The 25466-nt window shown below is 41.7% G+C and overlaps 1 protein-coding gene across 3 annotated transcripts in view; it reads right to left on the minus strand.

Moving 5' to 3' along the window:
- Positions 1 to 15995: 15995 nt before the first annotated feature.
- Positions 15996 to 25466, minus strand: part of ST8SIA6 (ST8 alpha-N-acetyl-neuraminide alpha-2,8-sialyltransferase 6) — a 45006-nt gene continuing 35535 nt past the window's right edge. For all 3 annotated transcript variants that reach the window (XM_051802468.1, XM_051802471.1, XM_051802469.1), the window contains one exon: positions 15996 to 23627. The gene's annotated coding sequence lies outside the window, so the exon portion shown is untranslated. The remainder of the gene's footprint in view (positions 23628 to 25466) is intronic.

Consider the following 25466-nt stretch of genomic DNA (forward strand, 5'->3'; position numbering starts at 1 on the left):
CTCTTCCATGCAAAAGAGCCAGAAGTGACTCTGAGGAGAGTGCCTGGCATCAAGCCTCAGCTGCTGCTTGCTGCAAAGCAGAACAGATTCAACCTGGTCCACAGCATGGTGAGTAGGATAGTCTCACTAAAAACTGAAAGAGTGAACCCAGCTTCTTTCATGCTGCAGAGACTACAGACACCAGGTTTTCTTCTACATCCAGAATGATTAAAAAATCATGAACAAGCTTGCATGGGAAATGCTTTCTGTGAAAGTGACAGCTCTGGGTATGTGTAATATCTCATTTTGAACCCTTAATAGGCACAAGTGTCTACACCCTTTCAGGACAAGGGTGGGAAAAGAGGCTGATGTCCTGCCTATTGCAGACTACTGAAGTATTTCTTGATCTGGGTATTGAAAAGGTTGGGCTAATGTTTAATGTCATTTTTTACAGCTGAAGCAGTGTGGGAGCCCTGGTCAGTGGCACCTGGCAGCATGTGGGCAGGGAGAGCCAGCTCCACCAGGGGACAGTGGGGACCCTCAGTGGCTCTGGGCAGAGACCCACAGTGCAGTGTGCTTTTTGAGATGCACACTGACTGCTGGAGGTTACCTGAATTGTGATAGTCTTTCAAATGTTGCTCTCCCTCTGCTGCCAGCTACCTGGCTCACTGCTTTCTGCTGCCTTTGATTGCTTCACTCAGTAGATAAAAGAAGTGACTCTATCAAGCATTGGCAGTGCAGCAAAGGAGTTATTCCTGGCTTTTCTGTGTTTGGGTTTACTCAGAGCACAGAGAAGCATGTGGCAGAGCTTTCAGCCCTGGGAATAAATAGAAAAACAGAAATAAATAAACCTAGTTGTCAAGGGAATAGCAATATTGCAGGAAACCTCCAAAACCTGCACTCTGTGCTAGTGTGAGAGTATCCTCATGGTGGAAAGGAGAGCAAATGGTGACTGTGTAAACTTCTCAGTGTTTGATCTAGGGGCACCAGCCTCATGCTCACAAACAATTACTGAAAACTGCTTAGTGTTGAGCCAGCAACTGACCTCAGAACTGCATTTCACATCCTAATAACTCCAGGCAGCAGCTCTACCAAGTGGAGCAGCCCGACTGATGGCTGGGCACTTTTCCTGCCCTTCAACAAGCACCAAGAAGCTGCTCCTGTGAACTTGTAGAGTGACTACCTCCCAGTGTGTGAGCTGTTCCTACAGTAAATAATATTAATTCTCCAGATAACTAAGAATCCTCATGTTTAGTTTATTTTGCCTCATGTAGCTGGAAGCTTACTTTCCTTTCTTTTTTTTTAATAATCTTGCAAAACACAGACACTGTTAGCAGAGACTCGATATTCCAAGCTCTTGGGAACATATAGCTAAAAGCACTTCTGCCATCCAGTGGGTCTCCTTTAGTATACAGCAAATATACTCCCTCCCTCCCTCCCTCTTCTATTTATTTTTCTCTTTTTTCTTTCTCTCTTTCTCACTCTTTCTCTTTTTCTCTCCTCTCCTTCATCTCTCTGTCCGGTATTTCAGCGTTGAATACATATTTGGCTCACAGAACGCTCAGAGTTCTGGCCCAGCCAAAGGCTCTGGCCTTCTCTCTTCCCTTCCCTGTGGCAGCTCTTTTCAGCTGTAACATCTGTAAATGACTCTGGTGCTTTCACTGGTGGCCTACTGTGCTCAGTGGAACATCTGTATTATTTAAAGTGCATGGAGGAAATAGTTACAAGACTGCTCGGAGGTCCTGAATGTTTACCTGTGAGGTTTAAAGAGCTTAGGACACTTTGGATGAAGCCTGATGGCAGGAAGGTGGGAAGCTGTCCATCAGGGCTGGTGGTGGGGGCATGGCATTGCTGCAGGATGCTGCCCCACAGGCAGACTGGTGCCCAGGCACCTCATGCAAAGCCATAAAAGCACCTGAGGAACTTTCAGAAAACTGCTTTCAGGAAATGACTCATCCTAGGCTGTCGTTGGACCTCACAAATGAGGTCTGGGCTAATCCCACCATGTCAGGCAAGGTGCCCAGTGCTGCCTGTGATTAGAGCACTTCAGGGCTCACATTTAAAGTCCTATTTGCAGGTGCAAAATTCCACAGGTAAGTGGGTTACTGGGTGCTTTGCGACTGGTCTGTTCTCCCATTAGTCAATTAAAACATATCCTGTAGATTCTCAGTCACCTTTAGGCACCCAAGGAGAAACTTGTGACTGACATCCCTGTCATAGGGCCATTGGTGGCAGTCACCAAGGACCCAGGCTGCATGAACACCACATCCTGCTGGAGCTCAGCTGGTGTTGGGAGGCTCCTGCTCCTGGCCAGTGTTTGCTTATACCAACTGGTGAAAGGGAAGGCATCTATGGGACATAAACTTCCATGTTTGAAGAGGATGAGCAGTTGAGTGGCTGGATAGAGAATTTTGCTGGAGCTCTAACAAGTATCAGAGATTTTAACTATAAAATCCTTCTACAGGGGAAGAAGGAAAACCTGGATATTACTGAAAAATTTTAAGTAATTTGCGTACAATAAACTGCTCTAAGGGACATTTACTTGAGTGCAGTCATACATGAAGAATTAGAAAGTACCAAAAATAAAATTACATCTTCAATCTTTATTTGGTCCCTTCATTCTCATGCATAATGCTAAGGATTTCAGCTGCAAGTTCATGGACCTTGTTCTTGTGCAGTGTACACACCCGATGGCACTTCAGGAATCACCACTGCTCACTCCTAGAGCATTTCAGACCTGGATGTGTGTCCCCCCGTTTATCTGCTTTAGAGAGTCTGAATTTTTAATTGCCTCTAGAGTACCCTCTGCTGTTCTTCCTGGTTCTTTGCAAGATCCCTGCAACAGGTGGGTTATTGTCGGCCCTGTTTCAAATAGGGGGCCATGGAGCACAGCAGTGCTCAGAAGTGGAATTTAGCCTCAGGGGTCCGCTGTGAGGGCTGTTAGCACTGTGTACTTTTAAGACACTTGCTGTTTTCAGGTTCAGGTACTTTCACAGTTTAGATTTCAGAAAAATTCCCCACAAAATGAAGCCTGGGCATTATGGGTTATCACTGCAAAGCATAGTTCAAGTGAAATTCCCAGCTTCAGCCAGGAAGGCTATAGCACAAACAGGAAAAAAGATATTTCTCCAACAGCATAGAAGCCTTAATTGTAGGACTCCTCTCTGCAGCATATTGCATCCTTCATTCCACTGTTCCCTTCTTCTGCACTATGGGCAGCAATGCTCTGGCTAACAGTCCCCTCACAACCCAGTCCAAGGCCATTCCTCAGGCCCATGAGCTGGTCAGAGGTAAAAGCTGCTTATGGGCTTCAGTCCGCAGCAACCAAACGCACTGCTTCAGGAAAGGGCAACTCCACAGCAGCCACATTTCTGCACAGTGGTGTGTCGTCCTTTCTGTACAAACACTTCAGCCTGACGTTTCTTTTCCATAGACGTATTGCAGCTGTCTCCCTGTGGTGGGTGACATGAACTGCAAGGGGAAGGCGGCCTGTGTGCAGCATTTCTCCTCACCCGTGGATCCTTGCCTCCAGTGAACCACGAGAGATGGTATGGCCTCAAAGGGAAAGATGCTGCTTTCCCCAAGAACTGCTCTGCAGTTATTCTCTGCTACTGGATGTGATTCTGAAGTCCAGGACGGTGTCACAGACTTGGCAGACAGTAAATAAAAACATGTTCAGCATAGAGAAGAGTGGTGGGTTGAACCCAGCCGGCAGCCAAGTACCTACACAGAGGCTTGCTGTCCCCATCCCTCACAGTGGGATGGGGGAGAAAACAGAAAAAACAAAGGTAAGAAAATTTGTGAGCGGAGATAAAGACCGTGTAACAGATAAAGAAAAAAGAGGGGGAAAACGCCAGGAAAAATAAAGGCAATCACACACTATGCCCCACTGGGCACGCAGACAGATGCCCAGCTGGTGTCTGAACAATGGCCACCTTGGAAGCCTTCTTCTTCCTTTGCCTCAGTTTTTATTGCTGGTGATTGAGCTGATTAAGCATGACATTGCTTATGGAACCGCCCTTTGGCCAGTTCAGTTCAGCTGTCCCAACTGTCACCTCCAGTGTCTTTCCCACACCCAGCCAACTTGATGATGGCTCAGAGCGGGAAAGAAAAAGAAAGCTTTGATGCCTTGCAAGCACTGTTCAGCAATAGCCAGTGTGTCAGTGTGTCACCAATACTGTTTTAGTCACAAATCCAAAGCAGAGCACCCTAGGAATTGCTGTGAAGACAGTGAACTCCATCAATACCAGACCCTGTGCATGAATCTTGGAGAGGTTCAGATGGGTACCTGGCAGCAGGGTGGAGGCCACGTGTGAGGTCTGAGAATGACTCACACTCAAAGTCCACGTTTTCCAAACTACGGGGATGGTTTTAAGCCCAGATCTCCCAGCATAAGACACCCTATAGATTTTATGGGTGTCCAAAAAATGTACAAGCTAGAAAAGCTCTGCCTTTTTATATAACTAGCTTTATTGTACAGGGAAAAGTGAGTAATATGGGGAGTTTTTGCTGGCTGAAGTGTTCCATGTCCAGGACAGTTTTCCATCCTAGCTAATATTTAAATACTGCAAAAATACCTTGGCTCCCACCTACTGAAAACTATTACTATCATATTTTTAAAGTTTATTTTTCGAATTGGAGATGGCAATTACAAACATAATTTCTATTCCAGAAGTCCTTCTTTGATGATGCTTGCTGGAGTGCACGACAGGTTTGCTGCCCCCAGCTTTCCCCCTCAGCCCTTAGTGCCCTGCAGCTGGGCAGCTGTGGACGTGTGTGCCTGTACCACTCCTGCCTAACAGCATAAAGCACTTTCCCTGCTGCCTTAGGCTAAATAATATTGGACTGTGATCTAGGAGTGGTCTGAAGTGGGAAATTCTTGCATTGGTAGGATATGTGTCTATCCTGGCCAAACCCTGTTTGCTGTTTAGTTACTCTCAAAGTGACAAAGTTGAATCTTGTATTTAAACAGAATTTCTTGGTTTTCATTTCATTGCCCATTGCTACTGGATAGCACTGAGGAGAGCCTGGCTCTGTCTTTGGTATTCCTGCCATCAGTAGTTTATACACACTGATGTGATCCCTCTGAGCCTTCTCCAGGCTGAAGAGTCCCAGCTCCCTCAGTCTCCTCTACTCGTATGTCAGGTACTCCAACCTCTGCGTTGTCTTTGTGCCCCTTGGCTTGACTTGTTCCAGTAAATCCATCTCTCTTGTACTGGAGAGCCCAGAACTGAACATGGCACTGCAGAGGGATCTCTTCAGGGCTGTGCAGAGGGGAAAGATTACCTCGCCCAGAAAATTTAGCTTTATTATATCGAGTTATACTCAATGGTCATAAAAAGGATCCAAGAAAGTGATGGCCTGGCAGATGGGAGGTGAAGTAAAGGCCAGAGCTCTAAACTAACGTATGAACAGCCCGATTGGGTCAGACCGGTGATCCTCTCAGTCTCCTACAGATCTTGCTGAGAAAAATGGTATAAGGAATATGGCTCCAGTCCCTGGAATAGCTTTTATTTCAGGCAAATTAAAATCCAGGGGCTTTTTGTGTCAGTGGCTTTATCCAGACCATTGATGAAATTGTCTGACTCGATATGAATAGTTTTTTATTTTTAGCTTCTAACAGCCTATATTTTGTAATATGACAGTATACCAGGGAAGAACATTTGAACATTTCTTTTGATTGTTTTATCCTTATTGTCTTATTATTTTACTGACTTTCTAGGAGTTCTTGTGTTATGAAGCATATAATTCTGTATTCAACCCCTCCATGTCACCCCTCATTTGACAGACTTCCCACCCCTAGAAATGTTCAAGGACAGGTTGGATGGAACTCTGAGCAACCTGGTCTAGTGAAAAGTGTCCCGACCGATGTCAGGGGGGTTGTAACTACATGATCTTTAAGGTCCCTTCCAGCCCAAACCATTCTGTGATTCTGTGATTCTCTAGTAGCTCTCCATTAGCACCTCTGCATGTTTCAACATTTATAGTGTCTTGTCATCAAGAAGTCATCCTGTAACCCTAATAATCCTCATCACTCTACTCCTCATTTTAGTTCTGCTACAATCTATTTAAAACAGGGTGACTTAAGACAACATGCAGTCTCCAAGACACATGCATTGGAGCAACCAGAGTGACATAATGGGAACTCCTGTTTTGTGCTCAGTTACCTTCAAAGTAAGTAAAAATATCCTAGCTACTTTTTTGATCACTGCTCAGTACTGTGCTGATGTTTTCAGAAAGTTATCCACTGTGACTCAAAGATTTATTTTCTAAGGACTAATAGCTATGACTTTTTTCCCCCCTACTTTGCTGTCATTGACATTAAAGTTTCATTCCCTGTTTGATCGCCCAGTTAACCAAGACTGCCATACCCTTCTGCAACTTTAAGCTTGGTATTAATACTGATTGCACTTAATAATTTTGTAACAGCTGAAAACTTTTGTCAAGCTCCCTGGCAGCCTTGGCTAGGTCACTGAGGATTGTACTGAATGGTAAAATCCAGTGTGTAAGTACTTGTGGCAGCCCACTGACAGCTTCCTTCCCCAGTGAAGGCTCTCCATCATTTCTGTAATTTTCTGCTTTCTAGCCTAAAACAGGGAGAATATGCCCTCTTAAGGTATCTCTTAGGAATCTGCAGTAAGCATTATGAAAAGTTTTTGACAAAAACCTTCCATCTGCTTCACCCTTACCCACAAAGCTTGTAAAATCCTATAGATGTTTCCACCAGATTCATAAGGCATGACTTCCTCAGGAAGAAATGCATGTAGAATCCTCCTTAGCACAGCTGCTCACACAGTTTCTCCTGATGTTGCCAGGTAAAAACATTAGATTTGTTGCTCTCTAGATCTCAGCATCACCCCAGAGCCTTTTTCTGAGAGTCTGAATTTATACAGCCCATTGACTGTTCCTCTGACAGCAGATGCATTGCACTGCAAATTAGCAGTTTCATGCTGAGTTGCTACACAGCTGTTTGATGGTTCCCATTCTGCCTTCTCCTTTACCTGTCAATGTATTGATTTGTTTCAAAACCTTTTCAGTTTGAGATTGTTCTTCAGCTGTCTCAGGGGGCTCCTTCACCTTTTTCTTAACGAGCTGCATTCATCCTTCTACTTCTTGACTGTATTGCTTTAAGCTGCTCTGAATTTCCAGCAGACATCATGGTTTGGATGTGTTTGGAGGTGTTTTTTTATTAGTAACTGGCCTATCCCACTAGAGATCGACTTTGCAATTGCTCCAAGGTCAATTAGGTGTATATATTAGGTGTATTGAAAAATTTCAATTTTCCTAGTTTCTCATTTGGACATGACTTCTCTTAGCTTCTAGTAGTTCCCTTCACTGTCCTTTCAAATTTGAGTGTGGCTTTTTGTTTGTTTCTTTGGTTGTGGGTTTTGGGGTTTTTCCCCTTCCATTTTCTTACCCTTCCCCTTGCCCTTCCCTTTCCCCTTCCCCATCACCTGCTGACTCATGCCCAGCCTGTTCCTGAGTTGGAATTAGCCCCTCCTGGCCAACTCCCCCAGTTTAGACACTGGGCATGATGTCCTGGGGTGTGGAATACCCCTTTGACCAGTTCAGGTCAGCTGTCCTGGCCATGCTCTGTCCCAACTAACTGTGCCTCTCTCCTCACTGGGCATGAGACACTGAAAAGTCCTTGATTTAAGGGTAGTGCTGCTCAACAACAACCAACACATCAGTTTGTTATCAACATGATTCTCACACGGAATCCAAAACACAGAACTGTGCCAGATACTAGGAAGAAAATTAACTCTATTCCAGATGAAACTAGGATATTAAATGTCTCAAAAAATCTCATTGTGTTTAATCAGCATTTTCAATTTTTTAGCTTCTGGGGTTTGTTGGTTTTCATGTGAGGTTTTATTTATTTCTTTTGCTTTGTTTTGGTTTTTTGGTTGGTTTTTTGTTTTGTTTTGGGCTTTTGTGTTTTTTGGGGTTTTTTTTGTGGTGGTTTGTTGGGTTTTTGTTATTGTTGTTGTTGTTGTTATTGGGTTTTTTGTTTTGGTTTGTTTTGGTTTGTTTTTTTAATTGCTGTCCACTTCTGATGAAAGCTTTATTCAAATGGACTTCCACATAATTTTTCCTTCCTAGCTTTATTTTGAACTTTAGTACATGCAGCTGCTATATCCTCTTCACCACTAACCTCTCCACTTTCCTCACAGGCTGTAAATTACTTGGCGCTCTGTCCTTCGCGAGATCTGTTCTTAGCTTTTCTCTCCTCTAACCCATAATTCTCTAGCTGCCTTTTCCTGTAGGTAGTAGAGCTCCTATACACCTAATTGACCTTGGAGCAATTGCTTTGAACTTCATGGCATCTATTTCAGAGATGAAGAAAAGCTTTCTGATGAAAGCTTGCCATTTTCCCCCAACCTTATTAGATGGACTAATAAAATACAGGGACTCTATCCACAAACCTTGACTTACACTGTCATCAGATGAACAGGCACTGTAAGATGTTCCCCACACAGATTGGGAGGGAACAACTTCACCATCAGGGCCTGTCCTACCTTCCCCAGACAGGGAACAGGTCAGGCTGGTGTGGAAAGATGGATGGGGAAGCCCCAGCAGGCACCTCCACCCCAAGGTTTCAGGCACCTCCATGGGGAAGGAGGTGCCTGATGTAGAGGGTTTCTGCTCTGATCAGGAAGAAAAAAGTAGATAAGACCTTCCACAGCCTCACATTCTCTGGCTCTGGTCCTCATGGTGGACCTTAACCACACCAATATCTGCTGGAAGGAGAGCACACTCTTGGAGGGTCCTGGAGAGCACTGATGAAAACTTCCCAACCCAAGTGACAGAGGAGCCAGCAGTGAGAAGTGCTCTGTTGGACCTCACACTTACAAACAAGGGAAGGCTCACTGGGGATGTGAAAGTCGAAGGCTGCCTTGACTGCAGTGACCAAGAGATGGTGGAGTGAAGTATTCTGAGAGAAAACAGCAGGGTGAAGTCCAAGATCCCAACCCTGGCCTTTAGGACAGAAGACTTTGGCCTCTCCAGGGATCCTCTTGAAAGAGTCCCATGGGACAGAACCCTGCAGGGAAGAGGGATCCAAGAAAGCTGCTTGATATTCAACAATCACATTACTTATGCTTAAGAACAATCCATCCTAAAGAACAGGAAGTCAAGCAAAAATGTCAGGAGGCCTGTGTGGATTGTTACAGAGTTGCTGGCAAAACTCAGACCTAAAAATGAGGTATGCAGAAAGTAGGATCAGGGTCAGGTAACCTGTGAGAAATATAGAGACGCCATCTGAGCATACAGGCATGGTTAGGAAAGAGCCAAAGCCACCTGGAGTTGAGTCTGGTAAGGAATGACAAGAGCAACAGGAAAAGCCTCCATAAATATATAAGGTGAAAAAAGACCAGTGAAAATGTGGGCCTTCTGCTGAAAGGGGCAGAGGTTCTGGTGACACAGGACATGGACAAGACTGAAGTACTTTATGTCTTCTTCACCTAAGCCTTTGCTAGAAAGATACAATTTCAGGAATCCCCAGAGACCAGGGTGAAAGACTGGAGCAAGAAAGGTGTACCTTTGCTGGAAGAGGATCAGGTCAGATAATACTTAAGCTAACTGGACATACATAAACCCCTGGCCCCTGACAGAATGCATCCCTGAGTGCTGAGGGAGCTGGCTGATGTTACTGTAAGGCCACCTTTAAGTGTTCCTTCCCTTTCTTCTGATGATTTTCATATTTCCAAGCAAAACAACAGGCATCATGGGCTTCTCAAAATAGATCAGAGTCCCTCATATTCCATATCATCAGCCTCCAGTTGGAGACTTGCACTTTACTGCTTTGCACTTTGAGATATGTTGACATTAAGGTAAGATATTACGTGGGTAAAATCCTACATAAATAAATTCTGCAGGGTTTATTTGCCTGCAGTCTGAATGGAGCCTGCAGGAGCTGTTATGGGGGTAAGAAAGAGAAGCAAAAGTGCCCAAGGACTGAGAAAAGACAGATTGGCACAGGCATGGATATAAAAGACTTGGAAAACCACTATTTTATGCATGAGACAAAGCAAAACACTGAGCTAGCCGTCTACCTTTGTTCAAGCTCCTTTCCATGTACACAAAGCAATTTCAAATGGAGGATTTGCTTTTTTGTATCTCAAATATTATTTCTGTTCATCCAAGAAGCCCTACCCCAAATGTACTGTATATCACTGGGGACCTGCTCCACACTCCAAATGTTTTTTTCATGTAATAAATACTTGACATTTAGAAAAATCGCTTCCAAATTTACACAGTGCAGAGCTCACAGTTTGAGATTACCCTCCAAACACCCTGAAGTGCCAGGCGCATAAATAAATATCTTCGCAAATAGATTCTCATTTATTAGTTTTGCAAGTGTATTTTGATTTCTTGGAAATGTGTGATTATTACAGGAAGACAGAAACACCTCTGGTTAAAGTTAAGAAAATGCAGGGAAAAAGCCAATAAAAATGTTAAATTCTCTCCTTGATCTTTTGATCTGTTTTTTATCTTTGTAATTTAAATTTCATGATAATGGTACTCTGCATCTAAACTGTCCAGTTGTGCTTTATGTCATGGCCAACCAAGCATAGATCAAGTTGTGGAACAGTAGCAAGAGATAAACTGCAGTTTTTAGGGAGAGGAAATGCTGTCTGTCTGTAGGTCACACATGATCTCCATCATACAGGACATAAACAGATCTCAAGATGTACTATCTACCCCCATAACACTACTGGAAGAGGATCAAGCATTGTGGGCCACATTTTGCAGGGGGAATAATAGAGGACTAAGTGCCATGGAAAAATCTGGGGACTGCTGTCTACTTTCACTACATGAAGATCGAAAAGATCCCTCCAAAGGCATCCTTCCCTGTTAACTGCAATGTCTCATCTCATTTCCAGCTGTATGGAAAAAGATTCCTGATAGCCATGAATTGGTTGGCATCCCTTCTCACTATCACCTATGGATAGTTCCTGTGCTGTACAGGCTGGAGTACTGATGCAGTTAACGGTGCCATGCAAGGATACAACCTTAATCAGTGAGCAAGGTGATCTTTTGATGCCAAAACCTAAACCTCTTGTTCAAATTGGCTCTCTTTTGTCAGTGGAGGCATAAGAGCACTGTGATAGATGGGATAAAGGGCCTGTTTCTCACTACAGAAGGTGGCTGTATCAGCCCAAATGGTTACCCTGGGGCAGGCTGTATGGGCCAGGCTCTTCTTCAGTACAGGCTGAGCCTGAGCAGCCAAAACCACAAGGGACCAGGGATCCTTGGACATGTGCACAGAGCCCTTGAGCCCAGGGCCTTCATCTCAAGGACTGTCTGTGTTTTTCCATGAGGTCCATGAGTCAGTAGCAGCAATAACCATGATGATTACAGACTTTTGTTTTGGTCTGGGTGTGCCACAACACTGTTTCTTGACCAAGTCAAAACTTTAGTGAAACTAAAGTAGTTTGATGCTTTTTCTGGTAAATGACAGGTGAAGCCGTGTGGAACATGAGTGTGGGTGTCCCTGCACAGAATCATGCTTTTACCACTGCTTACCTTTCTCTGAGTGTGGATATCCAGATTCAAGGACTACGCTGCCCACTCAAGCTTCATTATATCCTCTTCATAGTGTTGTATTACACTGAGAACTGGCTATTACTTACCTCCAGTTTTTGGTTCCCTCAGGAAGATCTAGCCCATGGCTTAACCAAAGCCCTGCAGACTCACAGTTACTTTATGCCTTGCTAATGAATTTATCCAAGTGAAGCAGTGACAATCCCTAAGTGAAAGCAGTTTTACTTGCATTGCTAGATTGCTGAACTAAGCTAAAGCCAAAGTACAATCGGATTAAACTACTTTTAATGTATCTATTCAGGGCTGCACAACAGTTCAAGTATATAAATCCAATACTGATTTCTGTGAACATTTGATAAAGAGCTTTTACATTCTGATTAACTTTTTGTGACCGTGAAAATTGTTTTAGAGGTCAAAGAAATTAAGTTCACTATGTTTGTTATTCGCATAGGTGAATCTATCCCTATTCTCTTTCAGAGAATCCTTATCAACCTGATCTCATCATATGCTATTTCTAAGTGATGTTATAGTTACTATTTCCCTGTTCACAGCTTTGTGTGAATAGGGTAGATGGTAGCTCAGTCTGGGGTTGTATCTGCATTTCACCCATTCCATAGTCCCTCAGGGTGGAACACTGAATTATGGGCCAGCACACTGAAGAAGGTGGCCCAGCTAGTCACCCTACACTCTCTTCATAAACCATGGAATCTAGGGCATGATTTATCACATCCCAACGAAGACACCTAAAGCAAGCCAGATGAGTTATACTCCACTTCTCACCAAGACCATAAAGGGAATCCACAATGGTGACTTTGAATTGCAGTGATGACACCTACATTCAGTTTCATGGAAACCACCTTTGCTGTCGGAATGCATCTTCTTCAGTTCACTGCTAGACTGCACAGCACTGAACTCCTCAGCTGGGCCACACTACCCCCTCTTCCTTTTCTTTTCCCCTGGTCTGAGGTCACTTTGCAGTGATCTTTCATCTCATCTGATCTCTTGCTGTCTGACTTTTGAAATTAATATCCTCAGCAAATCATTCAGCTCCTGCAGAGCATATACAACACAATCAGTATAATTACTTCACGTCATACCTCAGTTGTCACTTCACTTTAAAGGACTGAGAGTAAGATGAACTTGAAAAGTGCTCTAAGTTAATGTTCTTAGAGTTTCTATTTTAGACTCTACTGAAAAATGCTAAATATATTCAGAAAAAGAGATTTCATTCTAGAAATTATTATCTGTATTGCAGCAGAGTGAATAGGGCCAACAGAGTTCAGAGCTCTATGATTAGGGCACTGTAAAAGAAACATTCAACGTAGATTGGGAAAGTGCAGGACAGGAATGATGGGACTGATCTAACAAGTGTAGGTTTTTATGATGTAGAAATTTATATAAAAAGTAGTCACCCTGACTGTGAAGTAGACTCCTGTACTTATGGATCATGGGGCTGGGCATACAAATCTCCCTACCTTGAACTGGAGACTGGTTGGTGAGATGAATCTCAGGCTATTTCCTTCTGCCATCTTGCTCGGCCTTACAGCAAGGTGAGATGCACAGGGACACTGGTAGATCTGTGTCACAGCTGCTAGTTCTGCCTCTCACTCTGGCCCATTCAGTGCTTCAACATGTCTGGCTTTTTAAAAATAAGTTATTTTATATTATCATTTGATGAAGATCCAGCTTTAAACTGGAGATCTTAAAAATCCTGTATTTTTGAAAAGAGAACCAATTAATTTAAAATCTATCTAGGGTAAGAGTCCTTTTGCTTCTCTTTTATATGACAGTCCAGCTTTAGGACATTTACTGAGGCAGCATGCTGCCACCTGCCTCAACTCCTTCTTCTCCTACAGGTGATTCAGACCCATCATTGCTACATTCCTAGCAGGAGTCCTAGACACATCACAGGGCTGGGTGGGGGTCAGTAGTAGCCCATGGCCAGGAGCTGTGCCTGTGTTTTGTTAGAGGGCAGAGAAAGCAGGAGGCTGCAGCCCACTCCCAGGGTCCCGCCTGGGCTCACAGTAGGTTTTGCACAATGTATATTGTTCAAGGGGAAGTATCAGTATTAGAGGGGCAGTTCAAATTGAGGGACCTTTTCTGAGTGATTTTACTCCATTAAAACTCCACACATGTAATAACAGAGCAATGTTTGTCCTTACAAAGAAGATTAAAAGCTAAAAAGATGTCCCTGCAGGTTTGGAGTTACACAAGCAGAACTGCACTTGGAATCCAGTCAGATTATTTTTTCCCTACAAGTCTCTCAAATTACCTAGTAAAAGTAATTTCAAACATGAAAGTTATTCCATTTCTAATGCTTATATCTTTTTCCCAGCACATTCAGCATTTCTTCCTCCAACAACAGTGGTAGGATGTGAGCTTGTGGAATAATTCAGCTTTGTTTGCCTGGGCTGTAGAAAACAGACAGCAGTTTAAATTCAGTCCTCAGTGGGCTCTCTCTTTTATCCCTTATATGATAAAAGATCTGCATTGCTATACTTAAAAACTAATGCCTTCATTATGGTATCTCCATTAACCAGATGGTTCCATCTATCAGTCTGCAGAGGCCATGAGACCTTAAAATTCCTATTCACTATTAATTTGCTGTGGTGCAGTGAGAATGACACAGACACTTGATACAGGATGGGAGAAGCAAGCTAAAACTTAGCTGTGTATCTCAAAACCCAGGCACATGTAGTAACCTGAACATGGGCATACTGAGATTTGTGAGAAGGAGGCAACCTCCCCTCAGTTTTTAAAATTCTGACGACTTCCTCAGCCCATATGTGTATTTTTCCAGCTGCTGGCTGTGCTCTGGCTGTGACTCCAGCTTCTCTAGTCCACTGCATGGCTTTCAACTTGTGGAGTTTGGCCGTTCTCTTCTCCTGGACTAACCCAGTGCCCTCATGTTTTAACATCTTTACATGACACTTTTTGCCTAACAGTATTTTGAGCCAAGAGGAAAACCCAACCTGGTCTTGGACAATATCGTTGCTCATGGTAACATTCCTTCTTAAGCCCTTCTAACACCAGTGACTATGTGTTTCCACAGCAGGAGTGCCATCTTGACGGGAGATGCTCTGCCTCTAGGAGAACAGTTTGTGCTTGGTGTAATCCAGAGGTACAACAACTGCTTGACAGGCACAACCTCAGTACACAGCAGCTTTCCTCCCACTCTCCTCTTGCTCAGCTGCCTTTTTCCAGACTGCTCCCCTTCTAAGCAAGAGATGAGGAAAAGGCAACGCTTTGTCTAGGGCAGCAATCAGTTATTCTGCGTTTGAACCAAGCAGTTTTGATCACCAGGCAGTGCTGCTCTGTCAACATTTGGCTGTTCATAAATATTTGAGATGGATAAGCTCAATCTAAGACACCTACTTTCCACGGCAGAAACCACACTTCTGCTTTAGAAACTGCTCTGAATATGAGCACACATTTGCATCTGCATCACTTATATATGCAATTCCAGGTGTCAGCATAACAAACAAAAGAAACCTTTTGATTTTGATCATCTGTAAAAGACTCATACACTATGGGAAGGAGGGAGGCCACAGAGATCCAATCTTAATCTTTGGGCAGAAGCCACTTGATGGTCTGTGAGGCCAAATAAAAGTTTTCAGTTCTAACCCTCTGTTCCGTCTGCAATAAAATTTGCCAATTGCAGCTCAGTCCCTAGAGGGCCCTAAAGGATAATAGTCCTCCTCACAAAACAGCTGCATGTACATATTTGACCTGATTTAATGAGGCAGTCAGCTTCTATTTGGAGAAGTTGCAGTAAGTAGCACAGAAGTTATACGGCTGCCTTCTGTCCAAAAGTAAAAAGTAAGTGCTTGGAGGGAAAATTCTTTCTCTGAACTTTATCTGTTTGAAATTCGTTCACTGTAAGTATCTGTGCATGTGACATAAACCTATATTAAGAAAAAAAACCCACATAAGACACTAAAACATGTGTAGAAATCTACTAGATACACACCTATCAGACATACATTCATGGTATTTTGCATGAAAAACTTTTGCATCAGTGATTTTAACATTTTCCATTAATCATTGTTTTCAAAATGTTCAGTTATTTTTAGAGATAGTTTTCAAATTTGTTTGGTTCCTTTCCTCATTTGATTTTTCTTCAATAAATAATTTTCGAAAAGTATTTCAAGTCATTTGAAGTAACAAGAGAAGATGGTTAACTGTGTTGCCATTCAAGAACAGGAAAGACTGAAATCACATGGAGATATTATTTAAGCAACAGATACTCATACACACACCAGTGCCCCAACCCCCTCCCCTCTACCTGCTTTTAAGCACAGTTTGCTTTTTTTCTTGCACAATTTTAAGGAACTGTCTGCCTTCCTACTGTCAGTTGCTAATACTGCTGCAGAAGAATCAGACTAATGCATTTTCTGTGCTGCTGCCTCAGAAGACTGATTTCTGATTGTTTAGTCACAGGAGTTCACAAAAGAATAACACCCCCACAATTATGCCTAATAAGTCTTTATTTCCAAACAGAAATTGCAAAAATATTCTATTACAGAATAGGTAACAAGTACAGAATTCTAAGTATGCGTTATAACAGTGAAACCATTGCCTCTTTGACAAAAAATCATCAGGCACTTAAAACATGAAAACAAAGTACAAATTAAATGAGCTGTAACAGATGACTCAACAATACAACTTTATCTTGGTTTTCTGTAATAAAAGCACACACACGGCTGAGGGGCTCCTGCCTCCTCCTAAACCCTGTGCAGAGACATTTCTATATTACGCTGCACACATTCTACTCGGACAATATCAAGTTCACATCTGAAAACATAAATTAAGTTCAGCACTGAGAGAATTTGAGGAACCTTTTTGGAACAGCAGTAGCAGAGCCTACACTAGCAGCTTCACACAGAGCTTGGAGCATGTGGAGGAGCACAATTGTACCAGCTCCATGGGGAATAAGCTCTGCTTTGATAATTGCACTGAAAAGAATGGAGCTAAAATGAATGCAAACAATACACATTTTAAGAGACAATAAAACTTCTGGGCAAAAGCTATCATGACAACTTTATGGAATTACATTTTAACACATGGAACAGTCTCTGAAAAGAAAAACCACACATTTGCCATCCCTTAGGAGCAGCCCTGTGCAGGACCTCTCCATTCACCTGTCTTCTCACTTGCAGATCTTGAACTAAATTAGAAGCAGAGGTGGCCTCTTAGACCCATCTTAGAAGGGTAGACCTAAGAAGCAAGTGTCCAAATGACTAGTGAAAATACTCCTCCAGAAATCAGTCAGATACCCTTAAAATTATTTTGGCTTGCATCACTGTTTTTTAGGTGACATTATGTAACTTCCCACACACTTTACTCTGGTGGCATAAAATATAATGAATATTTAAAATAATTTTAATTAGGCACTCAAAGAAAAGAATATCAAGAATATTAACATGAAGAATACATATGAAGCTACTATATAAAATGTGCATATAAAACATGCAGAAATGTTAGTTGTTATACTTCAATGTCACAAGAATTTAGGAATGGGTTTGCATTGTAAGCACTGACAATAAGTACACCAAGGAGGAGGTGTTTCTAGGGAAACATCACAGCCAATTCAAGAGCTGAGAAGCCTAGCAGGTTGTTGAACTACAGACTTGCTGTGAAGAATCTCCTCTTGTCAGGGACTAAAGTGAATAGTGAGGAATTTAAAACCAGCAATATTGTCTTAGAGTAGGCTATCCTGTCACCACCATTAGCATGATTCATTCTGATGGGCTCTTGCCTTGATACCATGAACACATGGAGGGATCATTAAATACTTCCATCATGCATTGTGAGTTTTCTCCCTCACTGGAGAAAAGGGATGAAAAAAGATGAGACACAGCAGTACTAGGTGTAGCAACAAACACTGATGTATTGCTGAAGGTACATCAGGATTTAGCAAGAGACAGACTTGACTGTTCATTTGATTGCAACACGAGGATGCCACTCCTTCTTGTATTGCACAGCCAGACTCTTTTCATCCTTAAACTAGTATTTGCCAACACCTGCTACAAAAGGGCAGTTATTGTTTGTGCACAGAATGATGTGAGCTCAATTATCACACACCACAGTACTACATTTACTCCCTGGTCTATAGGAAACTCAAGCTGGTGTACTCCTACCATGTTAAGCTCTTGCATTGCTGGAATTTGCTTGACACCAAGAGCATACTCACAGGCTGCTACGGCAGCTGGACCAGTGCACGATCACCCAGTAACCTGGGGTCATTCCCTTGGTGAGCTGGCATTCCCAGAATAGGAAGGTACTGTGAAATGCACATTTATGAAAGAAGACCACTAAATAATATCAATAGTTCCTTTGTTTAGTGGCATGCTGCAGAGTGTTTCATGCTCTACTTGATCATAATGATAATTTTGAGCCAATTAAGAAACACTTTATGAAAATCTGGAACAAAGCTTAATAAATATAAATCTGCACACTTGCTGTATGCTGTAGCTGGAAAACCTAATGGATTTCCCCATGCTACCCTGAGAGATCAGCAGCCTTTGAAACTCAGAGAAGGATAATTTTCTTGCTTAAAATGACAGAATTCCAAATAAAGAGAGTTGGGTTTCTATGGTAAATACCCATCCCCTTGTCAGTGTTGCTTGCTAGCAGACCTAGAGATTAAAGAAACCAGCTGCTGAAGTACCACAAGAGGAAGGATTACCTGGCTTTGAATATTTCAGACTAAGATACATTTAATGAAAAGGCTCATGTGCAAGAAGTCTGCTGCTCCAGAGTGTGCAACAAGCAGCTATCAGCTATTTTACATTGTTGTTTTAGAATAAAGCACTCCAGAGAATATTCCTTGGGCTTGATCTCACACAGACTCCTGTACACAAGTGGATGTGTGCTTTGTGGACCTGAGAGTCCCTGGAGAAGCTGCTGCATGGATATTCAGGATCTCCCTCCACAGATTTGTCCCAGGTCAGCAAGTGACAGGACAAAAAAAGATTGCTATGTCAGGCTGTAGCTCCATCACAGAGTCTGTGCAGGCTCAAGGTGTACATGATCAATTAACCCAGACCAATTAACTTATCCAGATACTTGCGCTGAACAAAATCAAATAATACATAACAGCAGGAATATTTTGCTACTAATTTTGGGATCCACAGAGCGTTCTAGGTCACCTAGATAATTTAGTTCCCTTTCTCAAATCACACAGGACAGAGAATTTCATCTTGTTTCAAGCATGGTGCTAAGGTCAGTCATCTCACTACTGTACAAAGGAAAGAAAATCAAAGTGAGAGTAACTGGTCTCAAACCCTCTAGACCTCATGCAGCTCTGTTCTCTGCAGATGCTGTTTGAGATGCTAGGATCAGAAGTGATTGATAGCAAAGGCATGCTGAATAATAAGCAAGTTTATATAAGTTTACCATCAGTGAACTGAGAATTTTTTATACTTATCATTTCTGAATCTTTTTGTGGTGAACAGCTTGTTAAAATGACTGTAATTGTAAAGAGAGAAGGGGGAGCAATAATCAAGCAGTGTAAACACCTAGAGTTCTTAGTGTAGGTACCTTCATCATCTTTTGGCACCACAGGGAGAGACGGGCTCCTGCCCACCAGAACAGCTGTCATGCTGCGATCCCCCCTTGCAAGAGCCCATCTCTCCCTTCTGACCAGGAAGATCCCCAGAGGTTTTTACTTCTGCACTCAGGGAACCACTGGACCTGCCCAACAGCTGTCAGATAACAAATGGCCCCTGTTGTGTTCCTATGATCCCACCTGCATGGTCTCATCTCTTCCTTTCTTTTGAGTCTGAATTCCTCTGGCTCTCTTAGCATGAACAAATTTTCTCTTTCTGTTACCATGTTAGGGTTTTGCCATCTCAGTGTGCCACAACAGCTGAGTGTAGGATCAGGCAAGAGCCAGAGACAGCACAAAGGAAGGGGTGCAGCACAAGAATGAGAACTGGACTGTGTAGCCAGGCATTACAGTTTAAGTCACCATGCAGCTACAGACCAAATTTAGCACCTCCAGTTAGGCAACATGAATATCCCACCAAGCTGCCTTCCTTGAAGTGTAAACCAAGTCACTTAAAGTATGTTTTACTATGCTGCAAGCATAGCAGCATTTGATTCATAATCACACAAATTCCCTAACAGACACTACACAGGACTAAATAGTACTCCATGGGGAAGGACAAGAAACCAACTCAAGGCAGCACTGGATCCTAAAGGAAGATGCAACATTAGAGATTAAGGGGAGAAGAAGGAATAAAAGCAGCCAATCAGGCTTTAATGTAATAATGCTGTGATGCAGTCATGTGCAAGGACACTGTCAGCCTCTGCAGAGGTACAATGGAACTATTAGCATGTTGTCAGTGTCTCTATATTTAGAAAACCATTTAATCTCAATATTCATTCCACAGCATGTGACAACAGTGGAGGCCCACAAACCCTAAAAATGAATATTCCTCATGTGAAATAGAGGGAACTGAAAGGTCCTTCCTAACTTTTAGACAAGAATCCTTAATCAAAACTGTAGTTGGCTCAGTCTTGCAAAAGTGTCATAAGCATTCTGAGCCAGATACAAAACCCATTTATTCAACATTAACCTGGCACAGATGTAAAATAAATGAGAGATAATTTATTCAGCTACCCAGGAAAACATAATTTCCCACAGTGAGTGTACTTTAGCAAGTCTTGATCAATCTAACTCTACCCTGTCACACAGAAATGCCACTATTAGCTTTCCAGTCTGTGCACAAATTAACACAACCCAGCCACCAAGCACACAGCACCAGTAGCTATAATAAAGCTGAGTACAAGGTCTGCACTCTTGTAGAGAAAAGTGGATGCAACTAATATCTCATAATAACTTCATGTCTGGAGCAAGGCCTGAGGTTCTTAATCTAAAGCCCAACAGGGCATATTTTTATTCTAGAAGGAGTTAAGAGCATTCTGTAGAACAGGGTAAGAAAGGCTAACAATTCCTCCATGCACTTCTTATCAGTCCTATGCTCCACACAAATCACTGAGGGCTTTGAGAGCATGAAAGATCAGGTCTTCAGGTCAACGGCAAGTTTAAACTCTGTGGAAACAGTGCTAAAAAGTCAAAGTGTCTGTCCATGCTACAGAGCTTTCCATTTGCTCTCATTTGAGTGCTACATCACATTTCTTCAGTTAAGATCTTTCCTCATCAAGGAAGCTAGAATAACTTTCTTCTGTTTGGTTAAACCTCTCTTAAAATGTATTCCAATAATCTTTCCAGTTACCAGTACATGTGTGTTTTAAATAACATAGCTGCACAGAAATAGTCCAGGCACACAGTAACAGCTCTTCATGGTGTGTCATGGTACACTATTTAGATTTATTCACTGAGATAATGCAATATGGTGCTAACTAACAAGTGTCTCTGCTGCAAATAAATTTCACTTTCTCCTCTCCCCATCTTCAACTTCACACAAGCAAGTTTTGTCCCTTTACTCATGCCAAGTATTTAACTGAATTTAGCCTGAGCAATAAATGATGCTCTTTGCATTATCTCTACGTACACATGGAGCACTTAGAATCATAGAATCAGTTGTGTTGGAAGGGACCTCTGAGATCATCAAGTCCAACCCTTGATCCACCACTTGAAACTGTTCTGGACACAACAGATGCAAGAACCTCTAAAAGATGTATGAATTTTCCCCAAGACAAACCATGTAGCTGCTACACAGCCAAGATCATCCCACTGCACTGGAATAAGCTACGGTCCTTACCTGAACACAGGTGTGCCTTTGTCTCTCTGTAAGAAATATGGCATATTTTTTCTCAACCTGGGCTGTTTGCATCACCCAAAGGACAACTACATCACTTTGCACAGCTTCCAGCTACAAACACTCAGGGGCAGTCCATGTGAGTGATGTATGGCATAGGAGGAGCTCTTCTGGGAACAAATTTGTCTCTGATCTATAACTAGGATGTTGCAGTAGGCAACCATCCATAACACTCATAACGTGGATACAGGTTCTTGCAGCAGCCAGCTCTCTACACCTAAGTAGCAGGTGTCTGTGGCCAGAAAATGACAAAAATCTTACTACTGGTGAAGAAAAAATGTGGATGTGTGGTGCTGGAACCAGAACAGATCAGAGTGAATCAAACTATTGTGCTCGCCTCTTTCAGTCACCAGCTGGTAATGCAGATGGACCCATCGACTCAGTTCTGCTATTTTGTTTCTGTTAAAAGCCCTACTGACATTCAGAGGTTCACACGTGTATTAGTGCCATCAGTTAATGCCCCAAAGCACTATATATTTTTTAAAACCCCTTATTTTTGGAAATTGACTTTACTGCTGATATTTGCAACCAGGATTTATGGACACTTCTGCTGGAGTAGGAGTAGTACAGGCTTCTGATATCATTATGATATCATTATCATGGAAATGGATCCAGATGTTGAATGTGTCTCAACCAACAGACCTGTAACCATAATGATTGATTCTAATACTTTTGGGAGTGTTTACGTGATTATAAAACTGCTGCAAGGTAAGCTTTCAAATATTACAACACTAAAGTAATGCTCTTATGAACTATCAATTCAAAAGGTCTTTTTGAACCTTATTTTATAAAGTTCAATTCATTTAAGTGGGAATAATTTTGCAGATATAATCCTCAAGGAGTGGAATACTGAAAGCTCTTTAAATCAGTTTATTTGGAATTTAATGCTGCACTAGCAAAAGGAGTTTTAGTAAATAAAATACCTGAAAGTATCTGGCTGTAAAAGGAGGAGAAGGACACTATCTTTGAACTGAGCATTCAAAGGATACTCAAAAAAAGTCAGTGAAACTCTTCTTTTAACAGAATCTGGTTATTACAATTTTTTGTTTGCTTGGTTGGTTGTTGTTTTTCTTTTTCCTGCAGTAGAACATACAAGCATATAAGCAGTAACATACAAGCAGCCATAGCTAGGGCACAACTGCTTGTCACAGCTCCTGCAAATGTTAATGTGATTCACTTTCTTTCGTTGCAGAATGTTGCTCCACATGTATCCTTGGACCATATGGAAAACTGAAAGCTCAAGAACTTCATAGGTTATAAATTGAGTGTAGTCACTTTTCTCATATGCCCCGGTATAGAAGAGTTTGGGGTTGATTGTAAGAGGAACATTCTTCTAATAATGCTTACTGCAGTTTCCTTATCTGTAGTTGCATATTGATAAGAGCTATACTAGGTGAAAAGAAATAGAAGAAATTAAAGGTTTGGTACCTATCATCTTTCTAATGAAAATTCCATCTCATGTATCAGCCAAGACACACAGTTGGGATGGCAGGAATATGTGCAAAGTCATGCCCTACCAGGACTCTGGGGGTTGTAGCATAAAACCTAGTTCATTGTCCTCATTTGGAGCTGAACTGGACCTTAGACAGGAACACAAGCAAGAAGAGTGGTTTATAAATAACTGTACAGCTCTGGTCCTTCATACATGTGTTCCCAAAATTAACATCACTCACATGAATGATCCTATTAAACCCACAGCATCATTTATTGCTCACAAAAGGAAAGCCCATTAAATCCACAGCATTACCTATTGCCCACAAAATGAAAGCCCATAAACCACTTGACTATCTCTAACCTGAGGGATTTTATCATCTGTGAAGCCTTGGACAAGCTAAGAATGACATGGCTCTGAATTAATTACTCCTTTGTAGCTCTTCTCATCACTTTTTGCATTAGACAAATGTCAGTATTTACAGGATCAAGTTCTTAATTGAAAATGTTCACTGCCAACTCATGCAGCCACCAACAAAAACAGAGATCTTATATCAAAATATTTTAATGATCCTTTAAGAAGCAAAACATGATGAATGTCACATGTTGCCACCATCCTGAGATTGTGCTTTGCTACAATTAAACCAATAGCCAGGAGTTTCAGAATTTTCCAAATAATCATTACTTTGTATTTTAAAAATGATTACTCAAAATTCATAAATGTAGCAGTCACTGTGTGAAAAAATCACCACCTTTTCTCTCCAAGTGTAAAATATTTCTCTATTGTAATAATGCAGTTTAATGCTCACAAAATCACATCAGATCAAATCCAACACAGAACTGCTTAGATACACAGAAATTGTATTCCTTAGGATCATCACCCTGGAATTAAAACAATAAAATATGTTATTGATATTCCTTGTATAGTAGAAAAACTGCTTGCTATACTTGAAATAAGCCAATAGCTTTCTCTTCTGTGTATGCATTGCACCCTCTGCAAGGATGCTTTTTCATCCTTATTTCAGACTGTGAGTCTTTTGAGATCTATTATACAGAATCATCAGCTCACAAAATTCTCCTGGGTAAGCTGGACTGCTAGTGCCTGGTCTAGCTTGAGCACTTGCTCTTTCTGAAGGAGGGTTCCTTCATTTGAATAACCCCAGAACTGCTCACACCTACCCCACCTGCATCACCCTCTTCAGGCTTCCTAAGCTAACCATGGCTGGGTCTAACCAGTATCTTCATGGGAACACATCCACTGCTAATCTGAATATGGAGATATTCTAAATTATAGTATCTTAATCATATTTTGAATTAGCTAAAGATTGAAATGATTCTGTGTCTTCAACAGGATAGTTCTGCTGTGGAAAACCAAACAAAACCCTTGGAGATCTGTAAATACTTTTTCATTTGAATTGAAATCTAACATAAATTCTAATTTGATTTAATCTATATTTTTCTATTCTGGTGGGTTTTAATTGAAACAGAAGCAACCCATCTCCACTTGTTTCATTACTGACATTCTTAACGCTTAACTTCGTTCACTGAATGCATGAGCAAAGTGTGTGCTTAAAAGCTGCACTGCATGGGTGCTATCACAGAAGACCTTCTTCTCAATATTACATATATCTAATAATTTCATGCTGGATAATATTTGCTAAAGTCAAGGATAGGTTGAAATCTGTCAGCCTGACAGGAATCTACAGGAGTCCTTCTTTTAAAATGTGGTATCATTTTTTCTCAAAGTAATTAGAAGTGAACTGTGAGGCAGTTCATATTTCTCTAGCTACACTGAGACACCACAAGCATAAAAGAATTTCAGCAGAATTTAAGCTTATGTTGGTATTCTACTGTTATAAATAGGTTATGTATAACTGTATTTATCACTTACTTATATTGCAGCAAATTTCAAGATTAAAAAAATATTACGAGCTGACAGAGTTTGGAACAAAACAGTCCTCTTTGATCTTAATTCCTGTGCAAGTAAGCAGGCAGCCCTCTGCTCTACAGGATGCTGATCTGCTAGTTCCACCTTGAGTGGAGGGAGTCACTGCTGCTCTCTCTCAGAAATAGATGGCATTTAATCGTCTGGTTGGAATTAAAAAGCCCCATACCTAATTTTTACTTTCCAGGTAAGATACACTCACACAGCCGAAGGTTCAGCAGTTCTTACTTCCTAAGCATGAGCACACCTCTGCTCAGCCTCTCCTCCCTCAGTCCTTCTGCTCAGTCCTTTTCTTCCCCAGGTTCAGGGTCTCAGTTTCATTCTTTCTTTTGGTGTGTCTTTTGTTGACTGACTCCTCTGAGCAGCTGCTTAATGTTACTGTTCTGTATGTCAAAAACCCACATACCTATCTTCCCTGCTGTCTTTTTCTAGCAAACAGTAAACCTGATGGATTCTTGGTCAGACAAAATCTGCATTTTAACCAGGCTTCTGGGCAATCAAATTCATGCCAGTCTGATTAATTTATCATCTGACAATTTTTCTAATCAGATTTTTCTTTCTATTTTTAAATATGAATCAGGTCATTTCCCCTCCTTGAACCTATGTTTACTTGAAGCTAATGACATGCCCTTCAGGCTTATCAGGTTAAACCAATGAACAAACAAGACTTCCTTCAGCTGCAGGGCCATAGCAAAAATGATTTGGTAATCTAATACAAAATAATAAAGACCATTATTTTAATTACATTTCAAGATTTTGCTGATGTTGCATTTTAC

The sequence above is a fragment of the Manacus candei genome, unplaced genomic scaffold (assembly GCF_025592945.1).
Source record: "Manacus candei isolate 608988 ecotype Guabito, Panama unplaced genomic scaffold, ASM2559294v1 h1tg000056l, whole genome shotgun sequence".
NCBI lineage: Eukaryota > Metazoa > Chordata > Aves > Passeriformes > Pipridae > Manacus > Manacus candei.